This window comes from Ptychodera flava, chromosome 5, assembly GCF_041260155.1.
Source record: "Ptychodera flava strain L36383 chromosome 5, AS_Pfla_20210202, whole genome shotgun sequence".
NCBI lineage: Eukaryota > Metazoa > Hemichordata > Enteropneusta > Ptychoderidae > Ptychodera > Ptychodera flava.
Window position 1 is genome coordinate 194523 of NC_091932.1, and position 14579 is coordinate 209101.

The 14579-nt window shown below is 38.2% G+C and overlaps 2 long non-coding RNA genes across 3 annotated transcripts in view; one reads left to right on the forward strand and one right to left on the reverse strand.

Moving 5' to 3' along the window:
• LOC139132741 (uncharacterized) overlaps nt 1-14579 on the reverse strand; it is a 97717-nt gene that overhangs the window by 450 nt on the left and 82688 nt on the right. Inside the window, exons 2-4 of one of the 2 annotated variants that reach the window (XR_011552394.1) lie at nt 6616-6699; nt 2237-4341; nt 96-220 (exon numbers count right to left, since the gene is read on the reverse strand). This is a non-coding gene — a long non-coding RNA (uncharacterized lncRNA). Of the gene's footprint in view, nt 1-95; nt 4342-6615; nt 6700-14579 lie in introns of both variants that reach the window. The other variant, XR_011552393.1, reaches the window with a different exon arrangement.
• LOC139132742 (uncharacterized) overlaps nt 4147-14579 on the forward strand; it is a 59963-nt gene continuing 49530 nt past the window's right edge. The window contains exon 1 of the long non-coding RNA XR_011552395.1: nt 4147-4242. This is a non-coding gene — a long non-coding RNA (uncharacterized lncRNA). The remainder of the gene's footprint in view (nt 4243-14579) is intronic.

The window sequence follows — 14579 nt, forward strand, 5'->3', positions numbered from 1 at the left end:
CATACCTTGACATACCTTTCACAAATTAGTCTTGCACATATCATGAAATGGAATCCAGGTCACTAAATTGTAAAGATATTTCAAACGGTACTTACACTTATATAGTTGCCTTGGCAATCTTGGTTACTCTTTTGGGACCATGAGATTGGTGATGTAGAGTTGTCATCAGCATTGCTTTTTCTCAGCATCCGTTGCCACAAAGACATGTCGTCACTTCCAGCTACAAATAAGAAAATGCAATGGAATAAAAAGGAATGTAAAGGAAAAAGTCCCAGCGATTATGTTTGGTGATTTTGACTACATGCATATGTGATATGAAAACTAGTTTACTTATATCTGTGAATCTACATTACTTTTAGATGGGGGAGGACAACGCTACCAGTGATCCACAGCTACAGAAAGATAGGACTGAAAATATTGTATGCATGTTTTGTGTTGTAAGATTTCATGTAGAACTTCAATAAACAAGTCATCGTTGATGACACAGTCCCCACTTGTTAATGGGTACTTTGATTACATGTCCTCAGAGAGGATAGAGTCCTCTTCATTAATTAGGTCTGTGATAAAAATACTTTGATACAGATAGCGCTCAATGGCCAAGAATGACCTAAATACAAGAAAGACCTACATATGTATGACATAGGTTAATGTCCTTGTACCAACTTGAATAAAATCGGTTGAGATATGCCTGAGTATTATGGCTCTGTATATGAAAAAATCATAACAAAATGGCAGCACGGCAGCCATATTGGATCGTATCACATAACAAATTGACATGCATATGTATGACAGTAGTCAATCTCCTTGTACCAACTTTGAATAAATTCGCTTGATACATGTCTGAGTATTATGGCTCTGTACATGAAAACATCGTAATAAAATGGCTGCCTAGCAGCCATATTGGATCGTATCACATAACAACATGTACATATGTATGACATTGGTCAATGTCCTTGTACCAACTTGGAATAAAATCGGTTGAGATATGCCTGAGTTTTGGCTCTATATATGAAAAAATTGTAATAAAATGGCCGCCTAGCGGCCATATTGGATCGTATCACGAAACAAATCGACGTGCATATCTATGACATTGGTCAATGTCCTTGTACCAACTTTGAATAAAATTGGTTGAAACATGTCTGAGTTATGGCTCTGTACATGAAAAATTTGTAACAAAATGGCTGCCTGGCGGCCATACTGGATTGTATCACAAAACAAATACACTGGCATATCTATGACATTGGTCAATGTCCTTGTACCAACTTTGAATAAAATCGGTTGAAACATGTCTGAGTTATGGCTCTGTACATGAAAAAATTGTAATAAAATGGCCGCCTGGCGGCCATATTGGATCATATCACAAAACAAATCGACATGCATATCTATGACATTGGTCAATGTCCTTGTACTAACTTTGAATAAAATCGGTTGAAACATATCTGAGTTATGGCTCTGTACATGAAAATATCGTAATAAAATGGCCGCCTGGCGGCCATATTGGATCGTATCACAAAACAAATCGACGTGCATCTGTATGACATATGAAGTAATCCTTGTACCAAGTTTGAATGAAATCGCTCCTTGCATCTCTGAGATATCTGCGTGAACGGACGGACGGACGCACGCACGGACATGACCAAACCTATAAGTCCCCCCCGGACGGTGTCCGTGGGGACTAAATATTGTAAATCAATCATTGATTCAGATTTCGCCTTACAATATGCCAGCAAAATATTTACGGGTAATGTTGATCAAATGAAGATTTAAAAAGAAACTTAAGTGTCAAAGACAGAGACATCCAGCATCGTCTAGCATGATCTTATAAATAGATGTATACCAAATTTCATGACATGAAACATGTGTACAAACAATACTAGGTCAGAGTTTAAGAACTTAATTCTTACCCAACAATTCCTAAATGTATTGTTTTTTCATTGTTTTATATCGTACATCGAGGGAAATTTGTATACATATAAGCAAAAGTTTCATCCTGGGCACAATCCCCGAGGGACTGTGCCCTCGCCAAAGTGTCGAAGTATGTATTCCCCAGAAATAGACACTAGATCAATACATCGGTATGAACAGATAAAGGCCACTCCTTTCACTCTGTTCACTCAACGTTCAACCTCGGGAATTATTCAGACAATTGGACAGTGTTACTCGAGAATTGCACAGAACAAAAACAGATAAAATTCGTCGTTACGTTGCAGAGAAGGATAATCGAAAATTTACTTACCGAAATTCAAACGATTGCCTTGATCCTCAGGGTGTTATAAATGGTGACCATTGTTCACAAGCCGATCTCCACACGCTGATCGTGACGACGATGACATGAAAATTAACGCGTCTTGAACATTGCCTATAGGTTGTACATTCATAGCTAGGGTATATGAAGCTGTCACGGCGATGTCCAACGGCAAATTGCAGTGAAATTTTGTCAAAAGTCGAGTGAAAAAACAGTGACAATGCACTCAGCAATTCAAAAGGGTTGTACTGCCGCTGAGATTTGACCTGGGACACGCCAATCTGACCAATCACAACGAAGTCTTCACATGATCTATGATGTCATCAGGCGTGATACTATTACTTCCGGTACAAAGTCCTCGCAATCGCGATCACTGTACGCGTACGTAACATAGCATGAATCGCAGTGGTAGTTTTTTAAAAGTACTTCATTAAAAAGTAATTCATTAAAAACTTACAGCTTTCGACGGACTATCCAAGCAAAAGTGTATTGACAGCACCAGTGGCTATGACCCGACATAGCCCCACACTATGTAGGCCCTACGACATAGCAGTTAGCACAGCATGCAGTGCCAGTGACGCCTCGGGGCTAACCGTGCAAACCCTTCATAGGCACTATACTAGAACTATTTTATAGTGTGCCTTCCCTGAGATACGGGACTTCAATTTCGATGAAAACTGCGTTCTATACGACAGGCGTGAGATACAAAAAATCCAACATACCAGTTCAACAATTTCTTAGATTTTTGTTCAGGTGCTTTTCTCTGGAGACACGTACGTACGTGTCCACAGCAGGTTGAGTGAGATGTCAATCATTTGTAAAGTGGATGGCAATACGACTAATAATTCCCTTGTCTTTCTAAGTCGGCAATTGAGTAACTTATACTGATCATATGATGGCTTCGGAAAATAATTGTCGAAAGACACAAATAGAATGAGTGTTTTCTCGGACTGCGGTGACTGACATGCTGAGACTGTCCGCTTATTATTACCCAAACTGCGGGAAAGTTCTTTTCCTTCGTGGATTACGGCCGATTTTCGAGAGATTTTCGTTGCTGCCATGAAATTGATTAATTTAACATTGAATTATCGTGCAGATCATTGGCTCAAAACGTTTCCCGATGGACAGGGAAAAATAATTTCATGGGATTTTTTTTGTGGCTGCCAACAGTGTAGGCCTAAGTATGAAACATTGCATTTTTATCAACAGAATACCCGTCTTATTATATCAACTTCGTCACTTTTCTCGCCTCGATCACACCATAGGGCCTATTAGCTGCTAAATCGCTCAAATTAAGCTATTTTGGCAATCCAGCGATCCTGCACCTTTATATATGTGCTATTGTTGATGTAATCTGGATTCGCAAAATTTTGTCACTGTGTATACATGGTATAGAAGTATCATTTGGAGAGTCAGGTACTTTAATTTTGTATGTGAATTTCCTAATTTCTTGGAAACTGACTAAGATTTGTATTACGAATGTGTATACACGTTTTAACATCCCCAGTTTTGAAAAATCAATAAATATACTATTTTGTTATTAAATGTAGAGTGCAAACATGTATATTCTTTATTCATGCATATGATATACGGTACATCTACAGAAGCCAGTTGGGCACACATGTTCATAGATGTCATTTGGCACCCTGAAACCGTGCAGCCTTGAATTCTTACACATGATTCTGTACAGTCTGTGCTGTGTGACCATTGTATTTACGTAAGCCTTCAATGGCAAACATACCACAAAGCAATCTGCAACTTTGTTTACTTTAGTCTTGTGGTAGACATGCCAAGAGAAAGATTGCTAATCACCACAAGTGCACCACTAGTGGTGACTATCGGCGCAGGATGGATAGAGTGTTGTGGCAAACAAATGTATGCGTGGTATGTTTACCCAGAGCTTGCAGCATGTTTACCACAAAAAATCTGTTTCGTACGGGGTGGCTCCATTGCTTTCGCTGACCCTTCATAGTTGGCTTGACAGTCTGGTTTGTGTTGTAAGTACCACTCCATATATTTGGGACTCCCTTTACGTTACCTCCACTTATCACATTGAACGCTGTGATTGGACATGAAATGTGCATCAATAACTTTGCCTGAAAATTAGACACAATTTTATGCTGTTAGAATTATTTAACAGATGCAATTCGTGGAACAAATCCAGTTTTTGAAATTTCATAACTAGAGCTTAATTGACATAAGTTTATGCAGGCGCACCGTCCACGTTCACGTTTTATGAAAATATAGCAGAATGGTGACTGGCGAAGCTTACATTTTATTTTACATTATGTAATCCACAAACTAAACGCAGAAATCTTAAAACATAGGGATAAATGTGTGATAGTATAACATACATAGTATAACATACTGGTGTCTATCGAAATAGCGGACACCACTCCATTTTTAGAAGTAAACCCCCGAGAACTCCACGAACTGTCAGCTGATACAGCTATGTTGATCCAAGAATTGTTGGAGAGAATCGCTGTTTCCTCCATCTCAGACTTGAGGATTTGGATTTCTTCGGCGGCATCTTCAAAACTCCTTGTCCAGACACTGTTGTGCAACCTGTAATACTTTCTGTACGTGCCCTGTATACGCAGTGTCAAACAAGGGTGGGGGCAAACCCATGTAGCCACTAAACTTGCGTACTGCTCGCCTTTCTTTCCCAATGCTCCTTGCCGCAATCACCGACTTCCTATTTACATCGAAGGAATAGCTTTCTTTCCTTGATGACGGAAAGAGTTCAGATAGGTGATTGCATTTTGTATTGGTTCACTTGAGGTACAGGCAGGTCCCCTATCCCTGACGAGCACTTGTATTTTCTTCCAGAACCTTCGAATTCTTTACACCGACCGCACACTGAAAATTTGCTGTTTGCATTATTGATTTGCTCAAGTTCAATGAGCAACAAAGATGCAGGCGTTACTTGGTTTGAGTCATCATGTAAGGTACTGTCGTTATCCATGTCGTCATCTGAGTTGTTGTCACAATAATTGCTGACACACCCTTTATCACTCTCCTTTAGTAACTGCTTCTTTTCGTTGCTGAAAGGAACAATCTTCTTTCTCTTCATTGCGAGAAATATTACTCTTATAGAACAGTGAGCGTAAAAAAACGGAATGTTAATTCGGCCTGCAGTTTTTAGTTGTTGGATGGCTGTTGTAGTTCCCCTCGACAACAAAGCTTTCAATCGGGTAAAGTTTATTTGGTTACAAAGCATTGTTTGTAAAAGAAGTAATCAGCCACAACAAGCTGATCAGACAACAAATCATAATGTAAATTGGATAGTACTGAGTCAGGTCCTGTCACTAACAAGTAATTATGTAAATTTTATGCAAATGATTGCACAATGTTTACATTAAACGCGCAGCTTTTAGCCTCCAATTACCACGTGCACTTGTTATGTTTTTTTTCAGGGCAATGTTTACGAAAAACTGTGTGACAATTTCGTAATTTTGACAAAGCTCATGGATAGGAGCATATTCGTAGCTAAGCTTTTGAGAGATTTTTGAAAAATCGACCAAAAAATCTCCCATTTCTTGTTCTGAATCCTTAAGGACACACATCAATGAATGAACAGTGTGCATGTGAGGCATAGACCTAACTCATCTCCATAACATACCTTTAACTTGTGCTCCACCTGTAATTTGTTGTGTGTTATTGTCATGACCTCAAAGGTTAAGTGAGTAAATATTTTGATTAAACCCAGTTCAATGTTGTGTAGTCTTTCAATTGCAAGGGATATGAATGAGGATAGTAATACAATAGAAGTGTTGATTGTTCATGCATTAGTAACCATAAAAAGATCAATACTTAAAATTCTCAAACATGAAAAGGGAAGAACAGTTGATGCACAGCAAAAAAATACGAAAAAGTACATGTAATAGTGTTCAGCTAAGGTAATTTTATTTATGAAATAGATATGGAATATAGTTAGAGCTAAACACTTACTATCTTTTCTGGCAGAGTGGAGGCTAATTTGCATTGAAATATATGTAATTGTTCTGGTAATGAGTTTCTGTTGTTTACCAAAAATTAAAGAGTTGTGACCACAACTCTCATTGCTCTGGCGAAAACACTGCAGGCAACAACTTACAGTACTGATACCTGTCATATAACAGTTAATGTTCTCATGAATGTATCAGCTTAAAATTGACACAAACACATGATAGTGATTTGAGCAATCACAGCACAGTACTGATACCTGTCATATAACAGTTAATGTTCTCATGAATGTATCAGCTTAAAATTGACACAAACACATGATAGTGATTTGAGCAATCACAGCACAGAAAAGGCATGGTGTACTGGTTTGTCTCCAATCAAAGCAACAAAGGCCAAGTGGGTGTCAATAATAAGCCTCGACTTACCTGCCATTATCAAATGACTGTAACTCCATTAGGGGGTTTTCAGACTCATTTACTCCATACTTTGTTCTTAAATGCTTCCTTTCTCTGTTTTGAGGGAAAAAAAAGAAATTGTTTCCATGTTTATAACAGTGTAGTGTCTTTAGGGTTGTAAACAGTATTGCCAGTATTACACATCATGTGTTATTCAGTTACTGTGATTGGCTGAGTTTCACTCACATAATACAGATCAAAAAGTGATAGAACAGGCTTAGGTGATATAGCCCTATAGCATGCACTGATATTGCCTGCTAATACATTCTGGAATACCGCCTCATTTCTACGCATATCACATCATCACGTACATTTGCTTGGCATTTTCTGTATAGCAATGACTTTTCATAAAGTATAAGAAATTATCTTGAATTGAAGTGACAACATTAAGTACATTATACAAGAAAATCTTTAAAAATAGTGACTACATCACTGTTCGCTCCCATATAGTCATCAAAACAAGTCAACAATTGTATGAAACATGGACATACAGACAGACTAACATACACAGACTGGCACATTGACCCCAAGTGTGCCTTGGCCCATGGAGAGTGATAAAGATATAACAAACAGCTGAATGTAATGATAAAATAGTTAAGTATAGGCCTATACAGGCACTGAGAGTGAATATGTTACAGCAATTTGATTAGTTTCTTTTCCTTTTCTACTTCTGTGATAATCTTTAAGACAATCAATCTGCAAGGCAGTTTATGTATTGACAAATATGTTATCTTTTACAAGCACACAGTAAACTATTCTTGACTTTTCATTTACCAAATTTTTTCATTGACTGAAATACATAACATGCAACAATGTTTACACTTTGCCCATACACCAGATACATGGAGAAATTTCAACATACAATTAAAGCTCCAATCAGCGTTGGCGGGGCCCAAGCAATTACCATTGTTTCAAGTTCTTGCACTGATGATATGATGTGGAATATTTGAGCTTGGAAAAGTCTTTTGTATCTTTTACCCGAAGAAGGATTTTGAACATCATCTAATACTAAGTTATAGTTACTGTAGGTTTCACTGGTAATCATATCTTTTATGCAAAATTAAATATGGCGGCAAAACTACTAGACCAATCGAAGTGTTTTTTGCAGACTTTGAAAGGATTACACTTTGGATGACACGAGTAAAATTTCAGCTTAACCGGTGTTTTAGTGCTGGAGAAATAGATTGTTAAAGGTTAAATTGGTATTTTGCGAAACTCCAATATGGCGGCCAAATCACGTGAGCGATCCAAATGTCTTTGCAAACTTCAAACAGATCACTCTTAGGATGACATGAGTAAAATTTCAGCTCAATCAGTGTTTTAGTTCTGGAGAAGATGATGTTTAAAGATTAAGTTGGTATTTTTCGAAAAATTTACCTGCGATTTGACAGAATCTTGTAACGCCTATATAAGTATTGAAGTTAGAGTCAGTCCTTGGAAGTCGGATTTGTGAAAACCTTTAAGGTGGTGAAATCTCCGATATATATATCGGATATGTACCTTGCAATTTGACAAAATCTAGTATGGCCTAGTATCGAAGTTAGAGTCAGTCCTTGGAAGTCGGGTTTGACCAGAGCTGTAAGGTGGTGAAATCTCCGATATATATCGGACATTTACCCGCGATTTGACAAAATCTAGTATCATTTAGTATCGAAGCTAGAGTCAGTCCTTTGAAGTCGGGTTTGGCAAAATCTGTAATGTGGTGAAAAGTCCGATATATATCAGATATTTACCTGTGATTTGACAGACTCTATATCGTCTAGTATCGCAGCTAGAGTCAGTCCTTGGAAATCGGGTTTGACCAAAACTGTAAGGTGGTGAAATCTCCAACATCGGATATTTACCAGCAATTTGGCAGAATCTATATCGTTCAGTATCGATATTAGACTCCCCAAATTGCCGATAACTATCTGGTAAATAACGGCGAGTTCACAGACCTTGTGTGCTGAGGCACAGGGCAAGTCATTCTAGTATCGTCTAGTATCGATATTATAGTCCCCAAATTGCCGGTAAATATCGGGTAAATATCAGAGAATTCACAGATCCGGCGCACCGAAGTACAGGGCAAGTCATGCTAGTATCGTCTAGTATCGATATAGAGTCCCCAAATCGCTGATAAATATCGGGTTTATTTTTGGCGATTTCACAGATCAGGCATGCAATGGCACAAAGCAATTGCAGTGAAATTCGATCAAGCTGCAGAACAAGGTGTTGTTTTAATCAATATATATCAGCGATTTTTACGACATTAACAGCTGGGCTTGATGTGGTCTTGTTTACATTTCTAATCAGCTACATGTTCTCAGTTACACAACACACCAGTGCCACTCCATGCATGTCAGATAGAGAAACATAAACAAATCACCACACCTTGCAATGTCATGTATCTTTCTTTTTTACTCGTGATGAACAAGTGAGCGTGCATTCAGACACCTACATATAAAATTACCCGAACAGATAATTCATTTATGATCCTTGACACTCACATATCAGCTGTGCGTAGACCCCAGTAATTGTGCCCTGGCTGGACCTTGTCCCACTCTTATTCAGTCAATCACACCAGTCGGCCACCCCTTAAAGCTAGTGGCACACTCCTCTAAGTACTTCCGTCGCAGTATACTTGACAACGTCACGTGGCGTACAAAAGCTGGTCGCCAAAGTTGCCTTACACAAGGGGCCGAGATTAGGGTTTGTGTGACTGCTAGCTGAATTTCACAGCGGGCATTGCAGTCTGTTGTGCCGTCTTTGACTTTCAAGTGTACAATATAACATACATCACTGATCGATCTTCTGACTGATGATGTTTTAAACTGCAGCTTTATGAACATTGGGGCGACTTAACCGATCCAAATACCTTTCGCAAACTTGAAAGTGCTCGCACTAAGAAAGATATGAGTAAAATGTCAGTTGAATCTGTGTTTTGGTTTTTGAGAAGAAGATTTTTAAAGATTAAATTGCGATTTTCACTATATCCCATACGGCGAAGAAACCTCCTGACTGACCCAAATGCCTTTTGCAAATTAACAAGTCATCGTTGATGACACAGTCCCCACTTGTTAATGGGTACTTTGATTACAGGTCCTCAGAGAGGATAGAGTCCTCTTCATTAGGTCTGTGATAAAAATACTTTTGAATAAATTCGCTTGATACATGTCTGAGTTGTAGTTCAGGACATGAAAAAAATCGCAATAAAATGGCCACACGGTGGCCATATTGGATCATATCACAAAACAAATCAATGTGCATATGTATGACATAGGTCAATGTCCTTGTACCAACTTTGATTAAAATCGGTTGAGATATGCCTGAGTTATGGCTTTGTACATATAAAAATCATTTACAAAATGGCCGCACAGCAGCCATATTGGATCGTATCACAAAACAAATTAATGTGCATATGTATGACATTGGTCAATCTCCTTGTACCAACTTTGAATAAATTCACTTGATACATGTCTGAGTTATGGTTCTGGACATGAAAAAACGTAATAAAATGGCCATACGGCGGCCAAATTGGATCGTATCACCAAAACAAATCAATGTGCATGTGCATGACATAGGTCAATGTCCTTGTACCAAGTTTGAATAAAATCGGTTGAGATATGCCTGAGTTATGGCTCTGTACATGAAAAAATCGTAACAAAAACAAATTGACGTGCATAGCTATTACATTGGTCAATGTTCTTGTACCAACTTTGAATAAAATCTGTTGAGATATGCCTGAGTTATGGCTCTGTACATGAAAAAATCATAACAAAATGGCCACACGGCGGCCATATTGGATCGTATCACAAAAAATTGACATGCATATCTATGACATTGGTTAATGTCCTTGTACCAAGTTTGAATAAAATCGATCGAGATATGCCTGAGTTATGGCTCTGTACATGAAAAAATCATAACAAAATGGCCACACGGCGGCCATATTGGATCGTATCACAAAAAAATTGACATGCATATCTATGACATTGGTTAATGTCCTTGTACCAACTTTGAATAAATTCAGTTAAACATGCCTGAGTTATGGCTCTGTACATGAAAAAATCGTAATAAAATGGCCGCCTGGCAGCCATATTGGATCGTATCACAAAACAAATCGACGTGCATCTGTATGACATATGAAGTAATCCTTGTACCAACTTTGAATAAAATCTGTTGAAACATGCCTGAATAATGGCTCTGTACATGCAAACATCGTAATAAAATGGCCGCCTGGCGGCCATATTTGATTGTATCACAAAACAAATTGACGTGCATATATATGACATAGGTCAATGTCCTTGTACCAAGTTTGAATAAAATCGATCGAGATATGCCTGAGTTATGGCTCTGTACATGAAAAAATCATAACAAAATGGCCACACGGCGGCCATATTGGATCGTATCACAAAAAAATTGACATGCATATCTATGACATTGGTTAATGTCCTTGTACCAACTTTGAATAAATTCAGTTAAACATGCCTGAGTTATGGCTCTGTACATGAAAAAATCGTAATAAAATGGCCGCCTGGCAGCCATATTGGATCGTATCACAAAACAAATCGACGTGCATCTGTATGACATATGAAGTAATCCTTGTACCAAGTTTGAATGAAATCGCTCCAGGAATCTTTGAGATATCTGCGTGAACGGATGGACGCACTGACGCACTGACGCATGGACAAGACCAAACCTATAAGTCCCCCAGGACGGTGTCCGTGGGGACTAAAAAGAACTACCAATAGGATAATGAGTGTAAAATTTTAGTTCAATCTGTGTATTAGTTGTGGAGGAGAATATTTGTAAAGATTAAATTACGAGTTTCGCAAAATCAAATATGGCAGCCAAACCATGTGACCTGGCCCAAACACCTTTCACAGACTTGAAAGAGATCACACTTTAGATGATATACATAAAATTTCAATTGAATCTGTGTGTTTGTTCTGGAGTAGAAGATTTTAAGAGTAAATTACGATTTTTGCAAAAATTCAATATGGCGGCAAAACCCTGTGACCTATTGAAATGCCTTTCACAAACTTGAAAGAGATAACACTACAGTGTTTTCTCTGCATGTTCATTAAAAGGGGCACTTTCTGCCCCATTCATCAAAATTAGGGGGCAGACTTGACATTTTAGGGGGCAGTCACTTTTGATGTGAATTTTGCCTTCTTATGAAGCGCTTCCTTGATATCATTACGATCGTCACCCAGTTCAGTTGTGTCGTATTTGTCGTATGCAGCACATATGCATAAACATCGACATGATAACGTTTGTCAGCTTTTGTTGTGCTCGGCTGCTGTCTATCTTCTGTCTAATTGTCACCTACAAGTTTCCCCGACTCAGGATTTGACATACATGTTCCCTCGGATACGATTCGGTCCGAATTTAGGGGGCTTAAATCCATGAAAATATGCACCGATCCCCATGCGCCGATCAAACGATAGTGTTGCATTGCTATACACGTGCCTACACAATGCTAAAGCTCGAAGTTTCCCAACTTCCATCATTCATTCACACAGTTCGCTGTACTATGTGCTTTGGTCATCCTCAAATATCAATATATGTGGACGCCTTTGCTTGCTGTGTTCTGTGCGCGATTTTCGCGCAGTCAGTGACTTTTTCAGGGCAGACAATGACTCGAAATGCGCAATTTGCGCAATCGCGCAGTCGAGAGAAAACCCTGACACTATAGATGATACATGCAAAATTTTGGTCGATTCGGTGTGTTGGTTCTAGAGGAGAAGATTTTTAAAGATGAAATTACGATTTTCGCAAAATCCAATATGGCGGCCAAACCACGTGACCGATCAAAACGCCCTTCGCAAACTTGAAAGAGATAATATTAAAGATGATATATAAGAAATTTAAGTTCTATCGGTGTATTGGTTCAGGAGAAGAAGATTTTCAAGTATGAAATTACGATTTTTGCAAAATCCAATATGGCGGCCAAACCACGTGACCAATCCAAAGGCCTTTCGCAAACTTGAAAGAGATCACACGAAAGATGATATGTGTAAAGCTTTAGTTGGTTCAGTGTGTCGGTTCCTGACCGATCAAAATGTTTTTTGGAAACTTGAAAGAGATCACTCAAAGGATGACACGAGTAAAATTTCAGCTTTATCGGTGTTTTGGTTCTGGAGAAGATGATTTTTAAAGATTAAATGAGTATTTTAGAAAATACAATATGGCGGCCAAGGTCATGTGACCGGACGCAAATTTGCAAATTCTAAAGACCTTAGGTCATGCTTGCTATACAAAAAATTTCAAATAGACTAGACCCCTAGGTCTTCTGGAGAAGCCATGTTTAGTTTTTTCGAAAATCCAATATGGCCGCCAAGTCATGTGACCAATCAAAATTTCAAGGGTCAGGTGCACGAGTACTAATTGACACCTATTAGCCCTGCAAGTTTGACAAGTTTTCGTTCAACCGTTTAAGAGATCTAGGTGAGCAAAGAAACGGCAGAAGAAGAGGAAGCAGAAACAGTAGAACTCGAGCAATAACAATAGGGTCCCAGCCGGTAGGCTTGGGCCCCTAATTAAAGCTGCAAACAGCGTTGGCGGGGCCCAAGCGATTACCATTGTTTCAAGTTCTTGTACTGATGATATAGGCCTAATGTGGAATATTTGAGCTTGGAAAAGTCTTTTGTATCTTTTACCCGAAGAAGGATTTTGAACATGATTTTATACTAAGTTATAGTTACTGTAGGTTTCACTGGTAATCATATCTTTGATGCAAAATCAAATATGGCGGCAAAACTACTTGACCAAACGAAATGCTTTTTGCAGACTTGGAAAGGATCACACTTTTTCATTTCAGCTCAATTGGTGTTTTAGTTCTGGTGAAATAGATTTTTAAAGATTAAATTGATATTTTTCAAAAATCCAATATGGCAGCCAAATCACGTGACCGATCCAAATGTCTTTTGCAAACTTCAAATAGATTACTTTAAGGATGACATGTGTAAAATTTCAGCTCAATGGGTTTGTTAGTTCTGGAGGAGAAGATTTTTGAAGATTAAATTCTTATTTTTTGAAAATCCAATATGGCGGCCGAATGACATGACAGATCCAAATGTTGTCTGCAAACTTAAAAGAGCTCACTCTAAGGATGACATGAGTAAAATTTCATTTCAACCATTGTGTTAGTTCTTAAGAAAAAGACTTTTAAAGATATGTGAATGTTTTAGTGGGGTGAAGGCGATGTGAGACTCCTGAGTGGGGTGAAAGCGATAGGCCGGGTGAGCACTATACAAAGGAGTATATACGGAATCCAAAGGACACCGCGACATTGCACTTTTATATAACATCCCATATTTACGGCTTCTAGACTATACAATATCGCAGTTAGATTGGCTCGGCTAGATCTATAAGGTTGTGAAATCTGCGATATATATATATATATATATATATATATATATATATATATATATATATATATATATATATATATATATATATATATATATATATATATATATATATGATATTTACCCGCTTAGTATCGAAGTTAGAGTATGTCCTTGGAAGTCCGATTTGTGAAAACCTTTTAAGTGGTGATATCTCCGATATATATCGGATATTTACCTGCAATTTGACAGAATCTAGTATCGTCTAGTATCATGTAGTATCTCAGCTACAGTCAGTCCTTGGAAGTCTGGTTTGGCAAAACCTGCAAGGTGGTGATATCTCCGATATATATAAGATATTTACCCGCAATTTGACAGAATCTAGTATCGTCTAGTACAGAAGTCAGAGTCAGTCCTTTGAAGTCGGGTTTGACAAGAACAGTAAGGTGGTGAAATGTCCGATATATATCGGATATTTATCCGTGATTTGACAGAATCTAGTATCGTCTAGTATCGAAGTCAGAGTCAGTCCTTTGAAGTCAGGTTTTGCAAAACCTGTAATGTGGTGAAATCTTCGATATATACCAGATATTTACCTGTGATTTG